Here is a 24,360-nt window from a genome sequence, read left to right on the forward strand (position 1 = left end):
CAGAAACAGAACAACCTTTTTTGAATGTATGTTATATTTGTTTCTCTTGGTTTTAATATTAAAACCATTACACAATCATTAACATCACAAATTTAAGCATACTATGCATTTTAGTTACAGTGCCTCAAAATCTAATACAATAAAATCAATCTAAAACCTAGATTATGATTACGTTAATTTATGATAAAAATTGAATGTGCATTACAGAGAGAAAATGAGGAGGCTTCAAACAAGTTTTCGCGTAGTATTTCCCATAGGTCTATTCTCACATCCTCAACATAATTTGCAACTCATGTAGATTTCTCAAAACCTCACATTCAAGTACTACATGCCTGACAGTTTCAATTACAATAAAACAATGTTGACAATAGGGGTAGTCATAACCCTGTAGTTTCCACCAAAAATAAGACTAACTTGTAGGCAGAATATTTAGGTGAAATCTCAAAATGGAAAAAGCAAAACACCAGGAAGGAAATCACTTAATGATATAGTATGATATGGCATTTATAATGCGCCTGCACACAAGTGCTTCTAGGCGTGACAAGACAAGGAGGGGGAAACAGAGGGAGGATGAAACGGCGATCTTACTAGGCCTTATGTCATTCAGATCGTGCAAGCATAGGACAGAGGAAGGGTAGAAGTGCAAAAGGGTGTGGTGGGTGTGGAGAAGTGCTGGTGTAGAGGAGCAGTTACATGCCTCTGCGGGAAATCCTGCCCCCTGCCTCCTATATGTTGGAAGTCTGAGATCATGTTGTGTTTGACACCAGCAGTTCTGCCAATACTGCAGCATATATAATCGAAAGAAGATATCCATTGAGACAACCCTATCGAATGTATCCCAGAAGAGACAACAATCTAAGGGAGGAACTCCCTGAAGGAATCTGAAAAAGAGCAAAGAGAAACTAGTGACATCAGAAGAGACATGTGACATCACAAAATATTGGTTGAAAAGGATGCATGGATCCATAGAAACTAATGATGAAGTAAAGAGACAAGTGAACATTTAAATACGAAGAAGAAGATTACACGTGCACAAAGTGCTGCAGAGAATCACCCATTCAATAATTGTACAGACGCTGAAACGCAAGGTAGGCTAATTCATCATAGAAGTTGGCTATATGTAGTGAATAGAATGCAGGCGAAACCGCCACTGTATAGAAGCTGGACATTGGTATCATGTCACTTCTCCAACAAACGAGTTGGTGGGAGATCTCTCTCTTCGGCAGGGGCCTCCCTCTGGAACAGCCTTCCCGCCTCCCTAAAACTTGAGGAGAACCATCTCCGGTTCTGGAAGCACCTCAAAACCCTCTTCTTTACTTCTGCCTTCTCTCCCCCTCTCCCCTGTTGACTTCCTGGCTGAAACTGTACTGGCTACCTGTCCACCCTTTCTGATCTTGGCCCAGGCCCCACCAATTGCACACCTGCACTGCCTCCCTGGCAATCCCCGCACCTGGGGACTGTTATTCTGTATCCCTACAATCCCCTTACCAGCACTTATGCTTGCTCTTACCTGCACTTGCCACCATCTGGCCGTTTATTTATCTTATTATTCTACTATCCCATGTACTGCACTTTCCCCCCTCCCTTCCCCCTCACACTTTTCCCTTTCCCCCTGCCCATGCACTTGTGCGATCCGAATGACACCTGGCCTAGAAAAATCGTTGTCTGTCTTACCACTGTTTCCCCCTTCCTTGCCTCGTCACGGCTCGAAACACTTGTGTATAGGCGCGTTATAAATGTAATATCTTATATCATATCATATCTTTTCATATCATATGTATTTTGGTAAGCCAGGACCCATGAAGAAGAAAGAGAGAATAGTGTTGTAGCAAGAATAAGCTAAAATTGAGGAGCTGCATGGTGGGACTGTCTGAACTGTTATCAAAACTGAAGCAGCCAAAGTCAGTTATGTATTCATGAAAGGAGTGAACGTGCAAAGGATGAATCATCTTTTGTTAAGGTGCGAGGAATGAACACCAAGAGTGGCAAGTTTTATTAATTTAAAACATTTAAAACCTGCAAAATTGACCAAATTGTAGTCTCCTATCACGTGAGCAAGGGATGAAAATAGGGTCGAACTTGGAGTCCTAGAACAAAGATAGTGAGTGCTTGAACTCCCATTTATTCCCAGAGACAAGGATACTTTGCAAGGCTAAGTTCAAAGACAATCTTCATTACAGAAGGCTTGGGTGATGAGAGCTGTTGGGCTCATTGGGTGGGGAGATAGAGTCAGGCCCACTTCCTTGCACCTGGGTCTGGGTTTACATGCTGCTAAGTGAACCAAATGTTACAGACATGGCACAAGCATGCCAACCAATTGTAGAGGTCTGTATAAGGAAGGACCTTATAGTTGAAAGACCAATTGAAAACTGTGTACTTAATGATTTTAAGGATGACATGTTTTAGATGCAGGTATATATTGTCTACCTGAAAGTGGGCAGCCAATCACAATCCTGGTTCTTATGAAATATATACTTAGATGTTCCCCTTAAGCCTATCACAATCCCTAGTAGGTTTTACATTATTTGCCATGTAGTATGACATTACCTCTGACTTATTTTTTGTATAAAGTCTATGTTTTGTGAAAAGATTGCTGAGAGAAATTGAGTGAGCGTTCATTGATGTCCGTTGTAAATCCCTGTTTTAGATAAATGATACTAAAACAGTACTTTTCCATCTTCCTGAGTTGGTTCGGTTATTTGGACTCAGAGTAATTCTGTGAACCCATCCATTGCATGCACGTTACTAAAGGGCCATAAGCTCACATGGTAGCGGTACATATGGTTTAAAGATCCAAACCAGTTTGTCTCCAGATTTTTGGATGATCAGGCCTCCTCTGCCATTAACTGGAAGATCGTAGGGTTTCCTGTGGTGAGTGGCCAATAGAAATACACTTGTAAGAAGAAATGAGACGTTCGGCAGGTCCCACTTTGATGAAATCCCTGCCCGGGTTCCACAGGCGCTCTATGGTCAAAAGGCAAAGTGGTCGGATTGAAGGATGAGTCGATACCGAAGTCCTCGAGCTGATTAACAAATGGTGAGTAGACTAAGGGGAATGGCAAATAAGTGGACGGGATTGTAATAATTTTTGACTAACAGGAAATATTGTGAAGCAGAGGTAGCACCTAGAAGCCCTGACTCAAGGGAGTTAGAAAGAGACATCTCAAACTCCAATGGGAGTAGAGTGAAATATATAACGCGTAATCAAGATTACGTAAGGTGATGTTTCAAACCTTGTATAGGGTATAATAAAGGCGAGAGGTAAGGTGATCACAGTGTTTATAAATGTGCAATGTTTGACTAGTCTGAATGTTGTTTGTTGAATACAAATATCAAAGAGCGATAGAGATTGTAAAATAATTGAAAAAGTTGAGGTGCAACAGTGCTTGAGTATAGCAAAGGGATTGGTGCCAATCAATAGAATAGATATGCCAATCAAGAGAATAGATACATTGAGCAAGAGAGTAGATAGGCTGCTGAAATTAGAGGCTTCAGCAGTGATTGATGGTGCTTTCTCATATTTGTTGGTTTAAAAAAACCTTTGAAACGTGTTGATTTAAGCAAAGGTACGAAGTTTATTTAACAGTCTGGTAAGTATCGACAGTTGATTGAGACTTTTTATTACTGTGGATACTCCTCTCATGCACTTATGCAAAAAATTACCAAAGCATATGCCCAAGATCAAAAAGCATAGTGCGGAATGGGTAAAAGGAACGTCAGATAAAATCTTCATTCCGTGGCCACAAGGGGATCATTGTCAAAAGTGGTATTGCAACACATGACCACATATTTGCACGCTGCGTGCACAGGGAAGAAATTAGAGAAAAGATTAGCAATTTTAGAGCTCTGCAAAATGTATCAAGAGGAAAGAGAAGACGCGATACCTGAGATGGGGATGATTAATCAGCATAAGGGGGAAGGCGTTGAACCCTCTGCTCCCCTTACCTCACCTGAAGCAAAGTGTGTTGTCATGAAAGAAATAGGGGTGTATCCTTTAAAAGAACTGAAAGCAGCGATGGGGTGTAGAAATCCAATATATAAACCCCCGCCCTTCCCTCGCTTATGGTAGTGATGATAGCACGGAGGAAAATAAGAGAAAGGAAGAGATGTATAAGATCATACAAGACAAGGAAGACAAGAGTGAGCAGTCGAAATTGTCGATATAGATAGACAGGGAGATTAAGAGATTGAAAGGAGAAAAGGATAAGACTGACGAGATAGTGCTCGTGCAAAAGAAATGGATGGGAGGACAGATATTACTTTAGATAGATGGGAAAAGCATCAAGGAAGTTAGGCAAAGAGAAGATAAGGATGAACAAGAAAGAAAAGATAAAGAACGAGAGAATAGATTGAAAGAAGATGAGCAGAAAAGGAAAAACAGGGAGCGACAAGAGCAGATATATTAGGAGTGAGAAAAAAAGAACAGGCAGAAGAACAAAGAAAGTACAACATTAGACAAAGAGCGATAGAAGAAAGGGATAGACAGGAAAGAAAAGGAGAAGAGGAAGAAGCACAAAGATTAAGAGATAAAAGATTACAGAGGCAAAAAGGAAGAAGAGGAGAGAAGGGAAGGAGTAAGGAGAGCAGAAGAATGAAGGCAATGGGAAGAAAGAATTAGAAGGCACACGAGAAAGCAAAGAGAAATAGATGAAGAAATAGAACCAAAAAGGAGACCGCGAGGTCTCAATGCCAGTCTTATTTGTAAAGAACAAATGAGGCTGAGCACAGAAATATGATGAGACAGAGTGGAAGAGATTCTTATGATAAAGGAAGTAATGCCAGCAGTATCTAGAGTAGCGTTAGATGAAGAAAGATTTGAAGCAGAAAGCATTGGATAAAGGATTGATAAGGTCTATCGACAGCTAAGATGAAATAGCGAGTATGAAACTCGAGGGAATGATGATCGATCCCCAGTGCCTCAATCACGAAGTGAGGAGGAAAGCTTGTTCAGTGATGAACATCGATCGTTGTCTTTAAGCAGACTGAATCCGGGTAAGGGTGAAGGGGATGATAGTCACACTAGTGGCTGGGCATGTCAGACAAAGAGAATCTGGTCTTGGGGCAGAAGGAGGGAGTGTGTGCGCCCCTGAAGGAAATCTGCAAATGGATAAGGAAATTAGATAGGTCTGATCTGGAACAACTTAAAGATAGAATGCCAGATCCTATAGCATATGCTGAGCGTCGCTGAGGATGATCACATAGTGAGAAGGGAGAGTCGCCACCTTATGTGAGCAGGTTAAGGAAATGACCCACAAGGAGACAGACAGGGACAATTATCCAGGGCATGGATATACTAATAGTGGGATCCAACTATGGGAGGGGGTTTACACAGTTTCCCTTGTTAAAAAAAGGGGGAGCAAGACCACAATATATTCCAGGGCCACAAATGGATAAGGATAATTTAAGATGCAAGCTCCCTAGTTTGATTTCGGGCGCTGGGAAATGGATATACGAGTAAGGAAAATGACAGGAGGAAATATGATGGCCATAGGGGATATAAAAGGTCTCCTGACAGCTATTCTTGGGGAGAGGGCTGATGACATATGGAGGAGAGTGGTATATTCAAGTGTGACTGCACAAAACACAGCTCATGATTGAGCACAGTTTAATAATTGTAGAGCGGATGTTTGGAGGGCACTCCGCGTACAGTATCCGGACTCATCAGATATGGGTGCACTTATGACAAGTAAGATGAAGGAAGATGAAGATAAATGGCAGCTTGCAACTCGCGAGCAATGGGAAAAGACAATGACAAGACTTTACCACATTTTATGTCAAGGATTGCCGGAGCCAATACAGAGGCAGATTAAAAAATAAGTAGGGATGGAAGTGAAGCCATGGGCTGAGAATCAGCTGATGACAGTACACCATTGCCGGTTACTACAAAAGAAGAACAAGAAGAAGGATGAGAATAGAAAAACAGAGGAAGCTAAATTAGTTCAGAAGAAATTGTCAACATTTTCCATAGAAGGGGTGGTATTGACAAGCGCAGAAGGATTGGGACTGCAGGAAACAATCGGTACATCGCAGTCAAATCATCTGGCCCGATGGATCAAGGTGGATATGGGTTCATACCATGAGGCAGAGGTATGGGTTACAGAGGAAGAAGAGGCAGATTTCAAAATAATCAGGGTGGATTTCAAGGTACACAGAATGAGAACCAGAATGCTCAGGGAATATGTAACCAAGGAGGGGCTAACAAGAGAATTCCTCCAGTATGTTTGAATTGTGGAATGACAGGACACATTGCGTGCGTATGTGGGAGCCAAGGGAATGTACAAATGGACAGTTCTCAAGAGAGGGGACCCATTACCCTCCACCACATAGTACACAGACCAGAGGCGACTTTGCCCCGGATCACACATTTTATCAGACACAAGCACTGCGAGTACAGCAGGTCCCACAACAGGGACAAGCACAAAGGAGTCCGCCACAAGGGCAGTCATAACAAGCCCCTATGCAGACACAGCAATATGCAAACACAGAAGAAATATTGACACCCAGATTAGGAGGTGTCACTGTGGTAGGAGGAAATCATTTCACAGGGACAGGGATGAACCTGTATCCACAATAAGACATCTGAAAGGGTAACTTGATGTATTCAGTACTATCTGTGACACCAGACCCCCAAGAGGTGCCAAGGGTCGATGTGACAATAGGAGGCAAATCCTTGTCTTTTCTTGTAGACACTGGAGAAACTCGTTTGTCTATATGAGAGGGAAAATATCCAATGTCAGGTATTGCCATGAATGCTCAAGAGTTGACTGGAGTTATAAGTCTAGTTCCTTTTACTGATAAACTACCAGTCTGCATAGGAGAATGTGATATGTCCGTTCCCTTGTTATGAGAATGTCATTTACTTATCAAAGAATAGTGTGCTCCACTCCAAGAATACACTATTTAAACATGGGAGAGTTTTTACTGGTGTTTACAGGGCAAGTGGCTCTGGGAGGCGTTCTGGTAAATCCAGAGATTTATTCTATATGTAGTGAGCATTTTATTGACATGGCTACCTGGCCTGGTGGGAAAGATTCTGAGAATACCTCATGAGTTTCTATGGATATAGAAACACCTATGGATGAGGAAGGTTGACAGACTATTGCTATAGAATTGGAAGCAGCCGTAGTATGAAAGGAAATGGCAATGCTCGAAAGGATAGACAATGAGGGTAGATCATGGAGAACAGTGATAGCTCTTGAGGAAGGGTATAGATTGACTGACATAATCGATGACGACATGTTCAGGGTCGACCGAACAGATGACAAAGTGGTGTTTTGAGCATTACATACTGGATACGAATAGAGAAAAGTGAAGTCTCATAGCGAATGGCGATAATATGGCAAAGACCAGCATTTTTTCAGGAAGACTTGGAAAAGTTGCCAGATGCCTTATGGACCACAGGCTCTTATGATATAGGCTTATTGAAAGGGATAGGAGAGGTTAAAATAAAGCTTAAGCCAGGAGCGATTTTACCTCGAGCAAAACAGTACCGCATTTCTCGAGAAGCTGATGAGGGTATATTTCAGACTATTTCAGCACTGATGAATCAGGGAATTCAGGTGGCACCTGAATCATCGTGTAATACCGCAGTGTATCTGATGAAAAAATCTAAAGGGGGATTGTGGAGATTTCTCGAGAATATGAGACTGATTAACCAGACTGTAGACACTGAGTTTCCTTTAGTTCCTAATCCGGTGACAATATTGTGCAGTATCCCAGTGGAAGCACAATATTTTACAGTGATCGATTTGAAAAATTGGGTTTTCTCAATCCCGTTGCACAAGGATTCACAAGATTTGACTTCATTTATCTTTTGCCAAAAAAGACTGAAACATAATAGGCTCCCTCTGGGGTAGTGTGAGTCCCCATCAATCTTTAACAGAGTGCAACAGATGTATTTAGGCAATATTGATCTTAAAAGTGCAGTGATATGACACGTAGATGACATCTTCATTTGTAGTACCACAGAAGATGAGTGCAGACAGGATTCTGTTCAGTTGATGAGTATTCTAGCAGACAAGGGATATAAAGTAGACAAGAAGAAGCTACAATACTGCCAAGAAGAGGTGTCATATATAGGTCAGTTGATTTTGCATGAAGGAAATAAAGTGACACCTGAAAGAGCTGAGGCAATTATGAAAACCTCAAAACCAAACCCAGAGAATCAGATGCAACGGTTTTTGGGTCTATGCAATTATGTTAGAGCCGGGTTGCTTGATTATAGCACATACACAAGACCACGTCTGCAAGCATTAAAAAAAGCACAAGTTGGTAAAACGAAATTAGAATGGACTAAAGAAATGGAGGAAGGATTTGAAGAATTGAAAAAAGCAATTTGAACCATGTTCTAGGAATTCCAAATTATGCTGAGGAATTTTATTTATTTTTGCACACAAATGGGACAGTCATGACAGCAGTGCTGACACAGAGAAGCACAGTGGGGTACAGACCTCTGGCATATTACAGTGGAATTTTAGACCCAGTTATGAGAGGACACTTTTATTGTGAACAATATTTGGCAGCAGCCGCGTTCGCGATTGAGAGCTCTACAAGTATTGTCATGGGCTTCTCTATGACCCTCTTTGTGAAGCATGCTCTGTTTGCCATTTTAGAGAAACCCAAGGGCACATTGACATCCTAAAGAGCTTCAGTTTATGAGCTAATGATTTCTAACCTTAAATTAAAATCATAAGATGTAAAACAGTGAACCCTGCCAAATTTATAGCTGAGCCAGTAGAAGAAGGTGATCATGTGCATGACTGTGTCAATTATGTTGAATTGTGTGATGATAAACCCTGTGTGAAAGAGAATGCTTTAGCGGGAGGGAAGATTCTCTTTATTGATGGTTCTTCGAAAATTGATGAGACTAGTGGGGAAAGTCATTCAGGCGCTGTAGTAATAAGACACAGGTTAAATGGAGAATTTGAAGTAGTAGCAAGTGCAAGACAACCGTCTCACTTTTCAACGAAAGCAGCAGTATAAGTAGCGCTTATTGTCACACTTGAAAAACATGAAGGGCAGGAAGTGATGGTGTACAATGACTCTACCTATGTGACGTCAACCATACATGCAGGGTTACCACGTTGGAAAAGGAGTGGGCACCTCTGCGCAGATGGCTCTCCATTGCAGCATGCATCCTTATTAAATAGGCTCATTAAGGCATTACAACTCCCAGTGGCCATAGTAGTCATTAAATGCACAGTGCATACTAAGTAAACAGATTTTATCCTTTGCGGTAATGAAGCCACAGACAACGAAGCCAAAAGGGTTGCATATTCCCCAGAAATTTCAAGTTTTGACACTGAAAGTATTAAAGAAAAAGTAATTACAACAATGCTAGTGAAAGAGGGGTTTAATAAATTGTTAATAACCCAATTAATAGAGATTAAAGGAAGGGCACCACAAGAAGAGCAGTAACTGTGGAAACAAAGGGGGTGGTTCTTTATCCCCGACACAAGCATCATGGCGACAGGACAGCACTGGAAAGCCAGTGATGCAAGTAACGTTATTAAAGGTTGTGCTTGAACAGCTGCATTACCCCACACATGCAACTAGAGAGAGTCTTGTTGCTACGATTGCAGAAGACTGATTCATTCCTAATTTGTTGGAACATGGAACACGTTACACTATTTAGGGTGAACTGCATCGTGTGTCAAAAGGTTACTGCTGGGCATACACTGAAAACAATTAGGGGTGTAATACCTCAACCAAATATCAGTTTCAGCATTTACATATTGACTATGTTGATATGTTGCAGGTATGTAATGAATATAGGTATCTATTTGTGGTGGTGTGTACCTTTTCTGGGTAGATTGAAACAGGTCTGTGTACACAGCCTGATGCCACTTGCGTAGTAACATTATTAGTGCGCACAGTTTTCTCAAGGTGGGGTGTGTTTGAGGTGCTGACATCTGATAATGGGCTGCATTCTGTTAATGAATTATTGGACCAGATAGGGCTTCTATTAACCATAAAGCATTTCGTCTGCTTATCACCTGCAAGTGAATGAGATATGTCAGAGATGCAACGGCCTCCTCAAAGAAAGGATTGTCAACATCAAATTGACTCTGAAAAATGGATGGCTGTATTGCCTACTCATAGCCTTATATGCTCTTCCAAATCAGCCAGGATCAGACCACTGTAAGTGACTTCAATCTGACAATCCAACTAAGTCAATGCTTAGGATGGGATGCCCAATGGAAGGCCTTTTTTATATATTGTTATGTCAAAGTTCTTTAAATCTGGATGATGAACCCTTGTATAACGCCCCTCTCTTTGAATCCCCCTGACCTCACTGAGCCAAGAAGTAGGTTTGTTTTGCAGATGAAAAGATTTATTTGAAGAATTAAACAATATATAGATCACACTTTTATGAATAAAATAATATTTGAATAGCACACTTATGAATATGGACGGTAATCAACAAGGGGAATATTACAAAATTGACAATCTCTTTAATCACTTAGGAATATGAATATGAAGGATACTGTAGCAGAGAATACCTTATACGATTCAAGGAAATGCAATGATGGGAAAGAATGCAACACAGAAATAACTTGATAGGATTTCAATCAAAAGATAATGTGATCACTTTTTCCCCTGTGACTACTCACTCCCCCCATATGCAATATGAAGAGATGGAAATGAGGGCACACAGGTTTCAGGAATACAATCAAGAATGCAGTTCAATTCCAGTTCCCCCGAGCAAGCTTTGAGAAAACAGGTATGATTTTAAAACAGACAAAAACATTTTAGAAAGTGATTGCAATGGATGGGAAAATCTGCTAAATTGATTTTAATTTACTGAAAGAGATTCAGAATGAGTGATAGTTACTTTAGATTGGTTCAGATCAGCACTAGCAATGATTCATGAATGATTATCAAATTGGAAACAAAATTCAGCAGTTGCAAACAAGAAACAGCTATTTTTACAAGTGGTGAAATGGAGCTAAATTGCAATTCGCTGCAATTTTTCTGCGTGCGCAAATCGAGATTACGGAAAAAATATAAAGAATTGGAATGTTGTTTTGGGTTTGTTGGAAAGCTTAGGATCCTAGCTTTAAATTGACAGTTACATTTCGTTTCTAGGACATGCGGTTCAAAGGTTTTTGTGAGGGTACATTTGCAGTCAAGATTTCAAATGGCAGATTACGCTTTACAGATTCGAAATCTACAGGATGGACACAAAATTCTATAATGCAGTTCTGGACAGGTTAAAATGGTTGGAAGAGGATTACTTTAAACTAAGAGATTGGTTATGGACAGTTCTAGACTAGATACTCACTCCTAGGCTTTGGAATGGAATGCGCCTCGTCAAAGATCTGGTCAAGGGTTTGGCTTCACTCTCGCCACCAGAGAGGTCTCAGGCCTTCTGCTGTTCTGCTCTCAGCACTGCACGGTGGTCTGGGTCTCTTGAACTGGATCTGACGGGTCTGGATTACAGCACTGCTTTCTGGGTCCGTATCTGGTTTCTAGCACATGGTTCTTAGCTAGAAGCTAACAGCACGGCCCGACTGTTGAATGGTTTGGTTAGGCCCAGTGGAAATTTAGGGATTAGAATCAGGTTGCAAAAGATTCTGAAGGCATGCTGAGAAGTATTCAGCTTGTGAATTAGGCCTTTGCTTCAGGGTTCTAGAGCTTTCTAGAGTCTGGATTCTAAATTCTGGTCTCTGGATCTAGATATGGAGTCTCTATTTGGATATTGTCTGGATCTGGTCCAGCAGCGTGCTTTGCAGGAATCGGTGAGTAGTGGAAAAAATGAGTGTCTTATCTGTCTTAAGCAGTCTCTTTTTATGTGTTTTCAAAGTGGGTGTGGAGGCTGATTCTACATGCCCAACCCCATAAGAATTTGATAGGTCAGAGAATTTTCTGGGTTCTGACTGGAGAGAGGATCAGCGTGTCATGAGGTGTCATCATGATGCTGTGTTTATGGCTTAGCTGACATCCCTCCCCTCTGCTTTTACATAGAAAATCAATTTTTCATAACAAACATATTTCCAAGGTGCACAACTTTCATAATACATATGCACATCAAAGCTTGACGTCTCTGTTCAAGTCCCATGTTCCTACGAGCTTGGGTTCAGAAATGCCCACTTATTTGCGCTTTTGGTGGGTTTCCCAATATTGGTTCTGCACCAAATTTTACACAAACATACATATCCTCTCTGGGCACATTCCTGTAAATTCTTATGTTCATAGCAAAAACACTGCAGCTGCGATATTAATACATTCTGGGGTTTGGTCTCAGAACATCACACAGCATCTAGCTTAGTCTTGAACTGTGAGTGAATTTGTAATGTTAAGAATCCCAAAGTTTCATATTTTTGTCAGCTTGGTAAAATTTGTTATACACAATTTTATAAAACATATATTTGCTTTCAATTCAATACACACAAAGGTTTGTCTCCGCCCTCAGAAGCTTGGCTGCCTCAGAGGTCACATGTTCTGTCTCTCCCAGAGCAGTTGTTGACCAGTCACACCCAAATCAGCATATTCTATTCATCCCAAAGAATCCATTGTCTTGACTGAGAGCAACACGCCAGGGTGCCTTGGCTAGTTCCTGTTCACACCAGTCTGTCAATCTGTTGGCTAAGGACAGAAGGAAGCCTCTTTTGTCCAGGGAAAAGGTGTGGAATCTGTTTAATCCCAGTGTGGGAACCCTTTTTAACTCTGCAACCAATGTCTCCAAATTGTCTGTTCTTACAATATAACCCACATTTTTAATACATACATTTAACAATTGCTTCCTTCAAGTCATTTCAGAATATAGTTTTAAATTGTCTCCACCCTTCAGCAAGTCTTTCTTTGGCATAGTTTGGGGTTCCCTGTTCAACTTTTACAAAGAAATGGTTTAAAACGCCGGCTTCTGGTAGTGGTGAATACAGGTATTGCACCCATTTTTGACAGCTGTCTTTTCATCAGTATCTTTAAAATAGGATTTTGCTTGATAGCATATGATTCTTGCTGACATTGTATTGATGTCGATTCTTGCTGCAGAGTAATGTGGAACACCCAACAAAGAGGTTGGATCCTTTAGGTGATTTGTGAGGCAGGATTTAGCAATTTTTGACAATCAAGAAAACAGATTTTTGAACTAGCTGTTTCTTTTGGAATCAGCATTGCTATTTCCAAGTGGTTTCCAGCTGCTTTGTGGGTAGCCCAATGGTGGTTTTTGGCATTGATTTCCTGTGCTCACTAATATAGGCAAAAGTGGATGGCAGCCTATTTTTCAGGTTTTCACTGTGCATTTCCTGGTGATTTTGAGCGAGCAGCATGCTTTCCAGTGGCCATTCTGATGTTTCTGCTGCCAGCAATGCCTAGTGACGTTGCAGGGCGTGGATGAGTGGGTTAAGACATCCCACACCACCACCTCACCCCACATGAGCTGGTTACAAGGCATCAAATGACAATACTCCGTACACCTCCGTCTAGCGGTAGAAGTGATACCCAGGGCATAGCGAAAACCTTAGGTGATGAGATGCACGATAATTTGACATGTATGACCTCTAGCATTTCTTTCATTTCAGATCAAGGGGGGTCGGTCTAAGAAAACAGAAGAAGATAATTCAACAACCAGTCCAAGGGAATTTTATCATCACCTATGTTATATGTTGTGGACCTAGTCCTAATTAAAACTTTTACCAGAAAGTGGCATGAGCCACGTTTTCATGGCCCTTTCATCACCAAAGAAGTGTCCCCTTCCGTGATTAGAGTAGAGGGAAGAAGAGCTTGGCTACACATGGGCATATGAAGATATGTAAAGGAAAGACCTGCCCTCTCACCATTGCCGATCCAGAAGCAAGACAAGAAGAAGAATCTCAGCATGTGCAGACCCGATCAATGCCAAAGAAGAAGGATGACAAAACGAGTGATTAATACAGATTTTATATTGAAGTGGAATTCAATGAACACGCCTTATAGTTATTTTAGCAGAGAGTGAAAAGACTTGCAGAGAATTCCAGGAATTTTGAAATTAACTTTTAGAATTACCTATTTAAGCATCAGAGTTATACCTAAATGTCAGTTCTTGATCAGAAATTGGAAACAAAATCAGTATTCAGACTCATTTTATGGAGAGTATTTGATTTAGGTAATTAAACATATGGTACCTGCTGCACACTTCGATCTTATCCTGCTCTTGGTAGAAGAGACATTAATATTCACACTTTCTTGCAGGATCCTAAAAATGGCCCAGTAATAATAAAGCTCCTTATTGCTATAATTGAACAGATTTTACAGTTACAAACATAAGGAACATTGATGATTTTATTAAAAAGTATTAAAAAAGAGAGTGGCACGGATGGCATGAGAGATGGATGCCTATGTCCTTATGCATAAAATATGCTTGCATGATTGTTCTCTTTGTCTTTCTATTCCTCATCTTTCACAGCCTCTATCATGTTGGTACTTCTGCTGAAGGAGACGTCGCTATGGTTCTCCCAACTATGAAAACAGCTTTTGATTTTCTCCATGATTATTAGACAACTTTTGAGAGATACAAAAGAGATGCAGATGAAGATAGTGAAGGGATACATAAATACCTAGATAACAATGCACATTTGGGGAATAACATGTAGTATCAGCACATGAGAAAGGTGGGGGAGAAAGCATCTAAGGAGGGTTGCCATGTCTGCTCTCTCAACCCCTATGGCATGAATACAGTACACATTGTCATTGTCAGAGAGGTTCCAGTGCATGATTCAAGGTGGCTCAGTCATCTTGCAACATATACAACTTGAGGGCATTTCCAAAGAAGCTGGGCAGCTTTGCGATGGAAATGGAAATGGTTGTTTCCATACCATGATGACTGCATGAAGACCTTTGCAAATGGAAAAGGAACCTGGATGGTAGAGCAAGATGTTTGTGTATCCTGCTGAGGGACAGGGTGAGGTGATCAATAAAAGGATGAAGAGAATGAACTGCCCTGATTTGACAGAAATATTTGGATCACCTGGGTGTTGGGAACACATTCAATGTTTGATCTATGGATGAGAGAAGTGCAAGAAAGGATGGAAAGAAGGAATGATGTAGTGTGTGGCTCACCTGCTGAAGAAAGAATATGTACAAGAAGTGCAAAGGGTGAACGATGGGTGTTTGAAGTCATGGGCTAAACACACCAAACTACTGGCATGTGTAGACGATTAATCAGACTCAGTAGTTGTAATCCCATTGGCTAATGCGACACTGTGCTTCCAAAGACACAGAAAGAATCATGTGGGGTATAACAAAGAATGCAACACTACAATTGATGTTCCATGGAAGGGAGAAGCGACAGCTGTCTTTATGGACTGATATTGGGCTTGTGGATCTAGAGCATATCTAAGGATGCCCAACGATTGGGCCGGAGTATGTTCTTTGGTGCTCATCCATGTTACAGCATTAGTGATTCCAATAAGCAACCTGAAGATTGGTGAATTTCCAAAAGTGGATGCCCATTTGAGAAAAAGAACATTGCTTGAACCTCTTTGTCAGACAAGAAGAGATAATTATTTCTCAGCCAAATCAAAAACAGCGTTTGATTAAATTCATGATGAATACAGGTTGTTCAGTAAGACTGCTATGATATTTACGACTATATTCATGCCTGGGATCCAAACAGTAGCAAACGGCAAGTGGTTACAGATCACAGATGGGAGCTTCTGCAGACAATCAATGCTACCATAAAATGATTCAACACTATCAAGTAAGAGCTGAGAGCTATACGACTGATGGCCCTCCAGAACTGATATGTCCTTGATATGATCACAGTGACGGAAGGAGGAGTTTGCACCAAAATTGGCCATCATGTTGCACATCTATACCTTCTTATGATGAAGCAAATGGGACCTTGACAGAGACCATAACGTTGTTGACAGACCTGCATAACAAGATGGAAGATGAAAATGATGACATTGAAGATGACAGTTGGTTTGCTTCTCTGTTTTCATGGATTCCACAGTGGTTGGCTAATATATTCAATGTCCTTGGAATAATATTAGTGCCAGTGATGTTCAGATTCTGTGCAATCAGGATAGCGATTGCCCAATGCAAGAAAAATGCAAAGAAGGTGGTAGGAATGAAGAACATGATCAATGTCGAATCTGGGCTAAGGATATGCAGAAGACCAGGTAACAAACCTGGCCACACAGCCGCTCTCTGTATAAGCCCTACCAAGGGCAGTGCAATTTGCAAAATTAGAATCAACTAGTAAATGTTCACTGTATTTACAGAATGTAACTCATCCAAATAAATCTCTTAGTCGGATCCAAAAGTAATATACGTTTATCAAAAAGAAAATTCCAAGTTGGTCACTAATAAAATCTTAGTGAGGCCGCGGCTAACTCATCCCATAATTGTTATAAACATAAAGTGCCAATGCATTTCGGAGCATACAACTCCTTCATCAGGGCAGGTCTAATTTACACAAACTGTGGAACATTTATACAAAAGCATCAAATTTTGAAAAACATAAACAAAATCGTGATTGTGTTACAAAATATAACCATGCGTGAAAACAATATAAAAATAACATACCAATTTTCGATGAGTTGCAAGGTAAATGGAAAAGGTGAATGAAGCCACACAGTAGGGAAAAGAAAAGATGCCAAAATAAATAATGTGTAAATGAAATAACACAGTTAATTTGAACATGATCAGAAAACCAAGGAAAGTTACCTCAAGGGATCGAGGTAGCCCGTGGAAAAAATGTGCGGGGAGTTGACAACAACTTCACGCAAGATCAAAGGTCTGGAAACCAGACCAAATCAATTCTTCAATCTGTAGGTGCAACGACATGTGTTTTAGTGGGTTGTCTCAGAATTTGTCATAGACACTAGTTGTAGAGGTCTGCAGGCTTACCTGTACTCGTAAAGCTACGAGTGTACTGAGGCTGGGATTGCAGTCAAGCAGGGGACGCCATTCCGCATAACCAGGGAACAGTGTTCCCAAGGTTACTCATACTAATATAAACACGTGACCCAAATGTGTCCATTGATCGACACGATGCCGATAGGCAGTTGCACTCTATGCAATCAGGCAATCAAGGCTAAGAATCATGGAAATAAAGAATTTGCAGTAGAGCTGATGATAATTACGGAATTATAGAAGGAAAAAAATCGAAAATTAAATATGAGAAAAACGGCTGATAGACATAGAAAACATACTGCCGATTACACTCTATGCAATCAGACAATTCAGGCCAAGAATTCAAATAAAAAAGAATTTGCAGTAGAGCTGTTGATAATTACAGAATTATAGAAGGAAAAAAACAAAAATTAAATATGAGAAAAAAGGCTGATAGACATAGAAAACATACTGACGATTGCTCTCCATGCAATCAGGCAATTCAAGCCAGGAATCCAGATAAAAAAGAATTTACAGTAAAGCTACTGATAAATGTAGAATTGTAGAAGGAAAAGAACAGAAAATTGAATATGAGAAAAAAAGGCTAATAGACATAGAAAACATACTGACAATTGTGTATAAATGAGTGAAAATGTCATAGATAAAATAAACAAACATTATGTTAATAATAATAATAATAATAAGCATATTAGACACACTGCGATATATGGAATAAATCATGCAAGGGTAGCATGTGTATCTAAACCATTACATAAACTAATGGGTGTAATCGTGGATATATCATGTACATTTATCATAAATACACCAGTCGCATGCGGTAGCCCCCGGAAGGCGACCTTCCGAATCTGGGCTAAGGCCCAGAGAGCTGATTGATGAAGCTGTCAGAAAATATATAGAGGCCAGAATCGTCGCACCTGAATGAACAAAGTTCCTGTATCCAAAGAATCATAAGAAGTACTTGGGATGATGGGTCTATTGTAATCTGAATGGACAAGGTAACTACATGACCTGGAGTGTAGATGAACATGTCAAATCAGCCGGCAGCCTGAAGTGGGTGATGAAGATATGGATGCCAAAGAAACACTTCTTCAATAGAAAATATCAGGATATGGAAACAATTGAGGAGGTGGGGAATGTAGTGGAGCAGTTAAATGTCTCTGCAGGAAATCCCACCCCCCTGCCTCCTACTTGTTGGAAGTGTGAGATTGTGCCATGTTTGATACCACCAGTTGTGCCAATACTGCAGTGTTTATTCAAAAGAAGATATCCATTGAGACAACCTAATCAAATGTATCCCCTAAGAGATAACAATCTGAGGGAGGAACTCCCTGAAGCAATCTGAAAAAGATCAAAGAGAGAAGCTAGTGACGTCACAAGAGACATGTGACGTCCTGAAATATTGGCCGGAAAAGATGCATGAATCCTATAGAAACTAATGATGAAGTAAAGAGACAAGTGAACTTTTAAATATGAAGAAGATTACACGTGCACAAAGTTCTGCAGAGAATTAACCGTTCAATAATTGTACAGGCTCTGAAACACAAGCTAGACTTAGTCATCATAGAAGCTTGCTATATGTAGTGAATAGAATGCAGGCAAAGTCGCCATTGTACAGAAGTTGAACATCGATATCACGAATTCTAGGAAACCATAACCCATGAAGAAGAAAGGGAGAATTGTGTCCTCAAGAATATGCTTAAATTGTGCAGCTGCATGGTGAGGCTGTCTGGCCTAGTATCAAAACTAACTGAAACAGCAACGTTGGTTATCTATTGTTGAAAGGAGTGAACATGTGAAGGATGAATCATCTTTTGTTACGGTGCAAGGAAGGAACACCAAGACTGCCAAGTTATATTCATTTAGGACATTTAAAACATGCAAAATGAACAAAATTGTGGTCTCCTGTCCATGAGCCAAGGATGAAAATAGAGTTGAACTTGGGGTCCTAGAACAGCGATACTGAGTTCTTGCACTCCCATGTATTCCCAGAGGCAAGGATACTTTGCAAGGCCAAGTTCAAAGAGAATCTTCATGGCAGAAGGCGAGAGATGTTGGGCTAACTGGGTGGGGAGATAGAGTCAGGCCCACGTCCTTGCACATTTCAGGCATGGCACACGCGTACCAACATATTGAAAAGGTCCCTATAACGAAGGACCTTATTGTTTAAAGACCAATTGAAAACTATGTAATTAATGATGACATGTTTTAGAGGTGGTCGTTTATTGTCCACCCGACAGTAGGCAGCCAATCACAATCCAAGTTCCTATGTAATGTATACTTAGATGTTCTCCTTAGCCTATCACAATCCCTAGTAGGTGTTGCATTATTTCCCACATAGTATGACATCACCTCTGGTGTATTTTTAGTATAAAGTCTGTGTTTTGTGAAAAGATTGCTGAGTGAAATTGAGCGATTGTCTGTTGATGTCCGTTGTAACTCCCTGTTTTAGATAATTGACAATAAAACTGTACTTTGCAATCTTCCTGAGTTGGTTTGGTTATTTGGACTCAGAGCTATTCTGTGAACCCATCCATTGCATTCACATTACTAAAGGGCCATAAGCTCACATACTCAAAAGTATAGCCAGTGAGTGGCTCAGTGCAGATAATCAGAAAGTGCTTTAAGCGGATTCAATTCAACACTACAGCTAAGTCAATGCCTAGTCTGGGATGCTGAGGGAAACCCTTATTGATATATTTTTATGTCCAGTTTGTTTACTCTGGATGACAGCCCTTATATAACACCCCTCTCTTAGAATCCCCCTGACCCCACTGAGCCAAGAAGTAGGTTTGTTTTGCAAATTAAAAGGTTTATTTGAAAATTAAACAATATATATCTATCACACTTTTATAGTAAATTAATATTTGATAGCACACTTGTGAAGATGATAGTGGTCAACAATGGATAATGTTACAGTGATACACTCTTTGTGATGGCTTAGAAGTGATATAGAGAGGATAAAGTAGCTGAGAATGCTTTTATGGCTTCAAGGACAATGCAATGATGAATGAAAATGCAGTACAGAAAATAAACTTGATATGACTTCAACAAAAGACAATGTAATCACTTTTCTTTGACAATTCCCCCCCCCTTTATGCAAGGTAAAGAGATGGAAGGAAAGCACACAGTTCTCAGGAATGCAATCAAATATAATTCAGTTCCCCCCTAGCAAGCTTAGAGGAAAACAGGTAGGAGTTTTAAACACAGGCAATATACTTTGATGTGGCATGCAAAGAAGTGAAAAATATGCTAAAATGATTTTAATTCCCTCTAGAGGTTCAGGGTGGGTGACAGCTACTTTGTACTAGTTCAGGATCACTTTAGCAATGCTCTATGAATGATTGTCAGGTTGCAAACGAATTTCAGCAAAGGAAAGCAAGGACAAATCTTTTTACACGTGGCTGAAATTAAGCAAAATATCAAATCGCGGCAAATTTAGTCGCGTGCGTTGAGCGCAATTACGGAGGGAGTATGAGGAGTAGCGTAGAATCTCAGCTTCAAAATAAAAGTGAAATCTCGTTTCTATCCCAAACGGTTCCAGAGATACGGCCGATTTAGTAAAAGTAGTTTTTCGGATTTGACATTTTAAAGCTCAGAATGACAGATGACAGTTTTCAGGTTTAAAGATGAGAGAATGACACTATTCAAGGAGGCAGTTCTAATAGGCTAAAATAGTTTGGATTATATTATTTTAAACTAAGAGATTGGTTTTGGCACAGTGAGTACTCACACTATATTTTTGAATTAAGCCGTCAAGGTCTGGTCAGGTTGGACGGGCCTTCCGGCGGGTGGTTCTGAAGTCCCGGCTATCTGGGTCAGCTCTGCTCTCTGGGTCTGTCAGGCACCAGTTCTGCTCACAACGGTCTGGTCTGAGTTTCTCTCTGGTTCAGGATACAGCACTGCTTTCTGGATACTGCTACAGGTTCTTGCAAAAGTTCTTGTGAAAAATTCAACAGCTCACCCGGCTGTTGAATAGTTTGGTTGGTTTTGAGGCCTGCTGAAGAGAACTCAGCTTGTGGGTTAGGCCTTTGCTTTGAGTTCTGGAGTCAGAGTTCTAAGTTCTGGTCTCTGTCTTGCTGGAGTTAGTCTAGGTCTCTGGAGTTCTGGATGTGAATTTGTCTGTCAGCGTGCTCCGAAGAAAATGGGAATTGAGTATCTCTACCTGTCCCAGCAGTCTCTTTTTATGTGTTTAGAAAGTGGGTGGGTCGGCTAATTCTGCATGCCCAACCCTCTCAACTTATCATTGGCCAGTTCCTCCTCCCTTCCTTGATTGGGGAGCTGGGTTGTGTGTCATCTTTATGGCTTACAGAAAGACACTCCCCTTGTCAATGTGCACACAAATCTATTTCTGATCCAAATACGTATTTCCCAGATACACAATCTGTTGAAATTACATGTACATATTACAAATTCCTTATGGTCCATGCTTGTCCGACTCTGATCTTCCTGGGGGCTTGCATTAAAAAATGACAACTTAACTTTGTTTTTAATTGGTTTACCAATGTTAAATCTGTATCAAAAATTACACCAATGTACACCCTCCTTCTACACACATTCCAGTAATTTACTGGGTTTCTAGCATAAACCTGTGTCTGTAATATCAATAAATAGCGGGGTTTCGCCTCAGAACATGGTACAAAGTTGAATCAAGTCTTGAATTGTGGGTATATTTCTTGGATTAAGGTTCTCCAATTTGCACATTTTTGTGAGCTTAATACAATATTTTAGAAGGATTTAACTTAAACATATATTTGCTGCAATAGGAATCCACACTCAAGTCTGGCCCGCCCCTCGAAGCTGGGTGGGTCAGCTCACATGTCCCTGCTCCCAGGCAGAGCTCGGTTTACAGTCCACATCCAAAATTAACATACTCCATTCAAGGGAAAGAGTCTATTGTGTGGTGTCCGGCAGGCTGAAGGGAAAACCCCATGTTCCCCATCACCAGGGTCATGTGATATCTTGGGCTGTTGTGTGGGTCTCTGGGGTGAGAAGGTTTCCCAGCCTCTTGACCTGTTAATTGAATCAGATAGTCTCTGGGAACAGCAGGTGGTTAAGAATTTTAATTAACCAACAGGCTTTGAAGTCCCAGTTAGGCTGGATCCTCTTGCACTCCTGAGATACAGTCCTACTGTCAGAGTTTAGACCGCTAGCGCCGGTTTGTGGACAAAGCTGGTACTGCACCCATTTTTGGGATCTGTCTTGAATTAATGCATTTCAATAGAGTGGTCTTTTGCTTGATAGTATAGGATCCTTGCTTAACATTGTTTTGATGGCATCCTTACAGTAGAGTGGTGATGTGGAACCCCCCACAAGAAGGTTGTATCTTTAGAGTGGTCTTGTGCCCATGATTTTAGTAACTTTTTGACATCAATAAAAACGGATTTTGAACAGAACCACCTTTCTTTGCACTGGTGGGTGGCAGATTAGGTGACCATTTTGGTGTGCGCAAACTGCGCAGTTCTCCTGGATTCTGGTGTGAATGTGGGCGGCGACAGCTCATCCCCACATCTACCCAGTCTATTGATTTAGTTTGTTCTGGGATAGAATAATGGGCGGCGACAGCTCATCCCGACATCTACCCAGTCTATTGATTCAACATGGGTCAAAACCCTTGACAAGCCCCCCCGCCCGACTGCGCTTTGATTTGAAGTCGAGGGGGAGTCGGGTGCAAAGGATGTTTTTGATCCACGTGCTGGTATGTCCGCATCATCTTCTTCCAATTCCGTAGATGGCACAGTTCAGCATCTTTTCCTCCATCCGGTTGGATCAATCAGTTCTCCTCGCCGGTCCTGATGGGAATATTGGGCGGTACCCCGGGCCCCTCGGATCTCTGCTCCCGGTCCCCGGTCATCCTCCTTGGTCGGTGTCCATGGTTTCATCTCTCCTAGGATGATAAAGCAAAGCGGCAATACACATTCCTAGACATTTTTCCACCACTATTAATGGTGTGGTGAACATATACATTTTATGCATCCGAATACATTTTGCAGTATTTTGCAGTATTTTGCAGTATTATTTTTAAAAAACAAGATATAACAGGAAATATTGACATTAGGTTACTATAATATTTTTGGTATGTGGAATATTTTAGGGTTGGAGCTTTTATTGATCTGGGGCGGCCCCCTCTGGGATTCCAGAGGATTCCTCCAGTTGTTGGAGAGTGTGCCTAGGATGGCAACACTTTAGCTGATTTATATGGACCCACTAAATGCAGTGGGTGGTTCATCTACCTAGTCTACCGCAAAGAGATCTTGGAAATCCAAGAAAACTTGTTTCAACTTTTGCTTCTGTTCCAGAGTCACACAGGCATCAGCTAGGTTGACTCTCTCTTCCACCATCTGCCTGAAGCCTGGAAAGACTTCTGGTTTGGCTATCTCAGCGGCCTCCTCCAGCTGGGTGGAGAAGTCCCTGGTCAGAGTGCTGATTTGGACTGGAGGCTTCAGGTGGGAAAGGCAGCCCTCATGTACCTGGAAAATCACCTCATCCCTCCGGAAATCACAAGTCACATCTTCCTTACCATAAGGGCAAGAAGTGTACACCAGGAAGTTCCCTCCATGCCGGGTGAAAATCCTGTCTGGTGTTGTATTGTCATCACTGTCACTGTCAAAACAGTCCTTGGGGATTTGTCCTAACAGTTCATTTCCTAAATCAATGGAGAAATGTCGGTCATCAACCGCCATTCCAATAATGGTGCCTGCGGCTAGAGTAATACTCTGTAAGTCGCTGTTATCCACCTCTATTGGAATGGTGTCATGTTCTATGTTGACTAATGGTGTTAGGTTTACCCCTAACCCTTGTTGTTGGAGAGAAGCATTTAGATGAATATAAGCATCAGGGTTTTTCAATTTTTGTCCTCTTTTAACTTTCACTTCCAAGGAGAATTGTCGGGTCCTTTCTGGGATGGTGACTTCCTCCTTAATCTGAATTTCCACTGCATAGGATAGCAATTGAGCTGACCTGAATGCTTTTTCTGGATCATCAAAGCCCATGGGATTACTCGCTAATCGGGACCAAGCTTTGAAGTTTATTAGGTCCAAACTAATGGCAAAGCGATTGAGAATGTCACTGCCTAAGTAAAAGGCTGCAGTGACGTCTCGCACGACCCAACTATTATGGACTATGCTCTTGTTGCCAATGGAGATTTTGAGCATACACCTGCTTGGCAGGAGATGTTTGGAATTGGGCGCTTCCAGGTCCATTTCCCATTTGTCTATCAGTTTGAATGTGGGAATGGCTGGATCTTTTGGAAGTTGGCGGAAAATGGCTTCGCTGATGAAGCTCTTACCGTTGTTCACACACACTCGAGCGAGAACACAGTCCTTCCCATCATTTAACTGAACAGGGATGAACCACTGCTCTCCAATTTGCTGAATATCAGCCAGGCACTGAGCTGATTTCACATCTTTCTGTACTATAGGAGTGGGAGTGTCTGATTGTGGATTGGTAAAGAATTTCAGAGTATTTCCTTCCAGTGTGGAATACCACCTTAAACTGGAAGGAAGGTTGATTTTCGGAAAT

The sequence above is a fragment of the Ambystoma mexicanum genome, chromosome 6p, assembly GCF_040938575.1.
Source record: "Ambystoma mexicanum isolate Mex_15411 chromosome 6p, UKY_AmexF1_1, whole genome shotgun sequence".
In the NCBI taxonomy this organism is placed as follows: domain Eukaryota; kingdom Metazoa; phylum Chordata; class Amphibia; order Caudata; family Ambystomatidae; genus Ambystoma; species Ambystoma mexicanum.